Source organism: Girardinichthys multiradiatus, chromosome 7 (assembly GCF_021462225.1).
Source record: "Girardinichthys multiradiatus isolate DD_20200921_A chromosome 7, DD_fGirMul_XY1, whole genome shotgun sequence".
NCBI classification, from domain to species: domain Eukaryota; kingdom Metazoa; phylum Chordata; class Actinopteri; order Cyprinodontiformes; family Goodeidae; genus Girardinichthys; species Girardinichthys multiradiatus.
Genome location: NC_061800.1, coordinates 36930136 through 36934240, shown reverse-complemented (window position 1 = coordinate 36934240; position 4105 = coordinate 36930136).

Here is a 4105-nt window from a genome sequence, read left to right as displayed (position 1 = left end):
GACATATTATTGCGAGCCTTTTGGAACACTAACTGTATCCTAAAAGGCCTTGGACAGTAACAATCTAGTCAGACATTTATCAGATGATTTGGCAAATACTTTTGTGCAGTACTATATTTCCTCTTTCTTATTCTGAGAATTGATGTGTATTAAGAAAACTATGTGTATTGCTGCTTTTCTTTTTGGGTCAGTTGTACTGTGTTCAACAGAAGAAATTTGAGGGTCAGCCAAACTTAATCTAATCCGTGTGCTTTTTTTTTATACAAATGCTGAGTTTATATCACTTTTAGACAATCATAATTATTACTTGCTTCACAAAAAAACACAAAATGAGCTTGTGTTTGTTAAAATTCAGATTATCAAATGGCCTTAAGCTTTCCTTTCAAACAAATGTTGTGTGTCTTGTTGGGTCACCAGTGGGAGAACATGTCAAGCACTAGAGTTAAACCCTGCTGTTAAATTCTAGCAGAATTCTAACAGCAATTTCATATTAATTTCAGTCTCCACAGGTACTCTACCCTCAGGCTGATATGGTAATGAGATTACTCATGTCCCTAATTGATATGTGAGGTCAGCATTATCTTAGAATTTGATATTTTTCACAGCTTTTTAATTACTTCACAAGAAAGTAAATCTGAAATGTTATTTTTACAGTCTACAATCCTTGCAACTGTTGTTCCAACAATTTCTCTGTAAAAATGAAAACCAAGGCAGAAACAGAGCAGTGCGAGATTCTCGTGGAATAAAAACCTTGAATAAAAATACTATGGTTTCACAGTAAAAACAGAAACTTTTTTAACGAGATTGATGTGCCCTGATCCCTTATTTAAAATGTAAAAAAAAGCAATAGGCATCTCCACTGCTGCTTAAATAATATGACACTGATTCTTAGAAATTTTGGATTAGACAAATGAATGCAGTCTTTCCTCTTGAAAGAATAACATATACACAGTTAATCACTTTACTGTGACTCTCTTTCATACTCTAGAAAACTGGCTCAGAGTTAATCTTGTTAGCTGTCTGTCTCTCCTAGATGAAGCATCTAAAGGAACTACTACCATTAATGTTTTACTTTTCTTTCCCATAGAAAGTACTCATTGGTCAGTGCTTCTGTGTTATTTTTTTGTCTGCTCTGTTCTCACAAACCCCCAGTTAGTCGTGGCACATGGCCTCTCACACTGAGTCTGGTTCTGCTGGACGTTTCTTCCTGTTTAAAGGGATGTTCCCTCTCCACTGTTGCTACATGCATGCTCAGTATGGAGATTGCTGCAAAGTCAATGCAAGCGACTGCCCACTATCGCTACATACTCATCCACAAGAATTGAATACTACAAGTCATTTTCAAACATTATTTTTGGGGGGATTTACATAGAAACCATTCATACATTGTTTTGTTCTCAGTATAATACAGATTCCCATCCACGTATACAGACACAAGCTACACTTTATTGGTAAAGGCCATGTAGATTCCTTAAGCAAAACTGATATGTTCCGAACAGATCAGGACCAACATTTAGTAAAAGAATAATAAAACCAACATACAAACTAAAAGCTTTCAGACAAAAACAATCCCATTAATCTTATGTATTAGGGTATTATCAATCTTATACTTTGTTTTCTTCATCTACAAATTTTGCATCTGTAACAAACAACTAAAATGGATACTTATTGTCTTAAAACTGCTATTGCTTCTCTTTCTGTATATAAGTTACTCATCACAATTGTTTACTATGTTTTTTTTAACTAAAGGTATTTCAATTTTCAGTCTTTTGTGTTCTATTCTTTGTAAATTTGGATTTATTTCTCCTAGATCTCTGTAAGTATTTTCCCTCTGGTTGGGAGGTTTCGTTGTCTGTTAGTTCAACACTTTTTGTGTTAATTAGGTGGTATCCTTCTGTTAGACTTCTCTGTTTGCCAATCAGTCTGCACTTGGGTCCTACACAACCCAAAAATCATGACACACCCCCAATCTGAACCTTTGATAAAGGCAGGATGGATCCTTGCTTTTGTTTGGTGTATATTAAACTCTGACCCTACCATTAAAATGTCACAACTCCAATTTTGGTAAATTGCAGTGTTAGTATTCTGTTCTTATCTAACCATAATTTCAGAGGTATCTGTATATATAAATTAATACATTGTGTTCTGAAATGGTATCCTAAGACTATTGATATAGAATATAAACCCACTTAATGTAGTAAATATGATTTTGCACTGAATATTATCCCTTGTGGTGCAACATTTTAATAGAGTTACACCACTAGGGGGTCTGGCAAGCTGATATTATTGGTTAATTAGTAGGGTTATCTGCTTGGGTAGTGAGTTTGCAGTTGGCTGCTTAACAGAAACACTGTTGTATGTTGCCAACTGTTACCTTTATAATGGATGTTATAACTGATGATCTCTAAAGGCAATAAAATAAATTAAACCATGCCAGCTTTTTATAGAGCAACAAGAGTCATAAAAATCTGATCAGGGGTGGTAAAAGGTGAGATTTTAAAAATGCAATTTCTTTCTTGCTATTCAAACCAGCTGCTACCTTCATCCTTTTTCAGACACTCCATCCTTTCAAAAGATATGTGTTCTTTTCTGACTTGTAAAGTGTTCAGAGTCACTGCTGAATGATGTGCATGTTGAATGAACTGAAGTCACAGCTGTAAAAACCCTTCTCTCTTACACTTAACTTATTTGTGAAGTTAAACTGTCGAACATACACAGAAGCAGAAATAACCTTTAGTGACATCAGTAGAGGTTATCTTCTGAAATGTGACAAAGCTCCTTTAGAGGCTTTGGGCGTATTATACTTCTGCTTTCACAAACTAAGCAGTTTTTCATTGGGACCCTGTAAACTAACCTTTTTGTGTAAATGTGTTGGAGTATCATTTTAAAGCTTTAATGGATGGTGTTGGAGTTCACAGGAGAAAACTGAAATCTACAGTTCAGCATAAGGAAGGGTAGAGTCACAGGCTTCTTGTTGTCAAGGGAACTTGCAAGTTTGCCTCTGGAGGAGATGTTAACATTTGATTTTACAAACTCAGAAAAAGTAGGAACTGAGGTTCAGTTCAGCATTAGTATTTTAATATTTTGTGTTTCAGTAAGTATGGAGGTAGCACAGGGGCATGTGTCCGGCTAAATTGAGATAGCAGTAAAAACAATTACCAATAAGTATTATTTGTGACGCACTAAAATGGGTTTCCAGACTGAATTAAGAGGAATTTTACCCTGTCACACTGACTGGGAAGAAAATTCCTTTTTACAAATTTGTTCTATAGTGATCACAACTTCATTTCAAGCAACACACAAGTATAGCAAAAATGTAAATTTTAGAGTTTTCAGTTTAAGCTAATTCATCACATGTTTTAGTTTGCTGTAGCTTAATTCTCTCTGTTGGGACTGTGAATTACTTATTCCACAATACGAGGACATTTTCCAAAGTTCTTAATTAGTTTCATGTTTTTTTGAATGAAGCTTGCTACAGGCAAAAAGCCATTTGGGATTTGATGTGGAGTAAAGAACACAGAACTGTCTATTTTATTTCTTTGCAATCCTCTGGTGATGCATATAAACACATTATTCTGCCCAAACTTAGTCTGAAGTGTTAGACTATGTAACAAACGGATTTAGCCAGAAAATCAGCTAAAAGCTGACAATATTCTACCCTTGAAAAACTTTTACTTGGAGTGACATATTAGAGGTGTTTTGTTATGCATATAAAAGAGCTCATGCAGACCTTAAACAAATATGTAGAAACTGTATGAATAAGGATGTTATGTTTTTTTTTATTATTATTATTATCATTCTTGCTATCAAATCATTTAAAGAAAAAACTGTGGATTCACAACACATCTGAATATTTAGAAACTGCAAGGGCTTCATGGGCCTCAGGGCCCTCTCCAGTGAGGCCTGAAATAGCCTGAAATGAAAGTGGTTTGTTTATGATGTATTTCTTAAATTTCTAATTATTTAATGTTACAATGAACTATTGCCTGGCTAAGTCAAGAGGCTGGCAGATTAAATTCTGGATTAACAATAATGATGAATGTTCTCTGATGTGGTTTAGCCCACAATTACACCTGGCTATTTTAGTTCATTTACCTATAAGAAA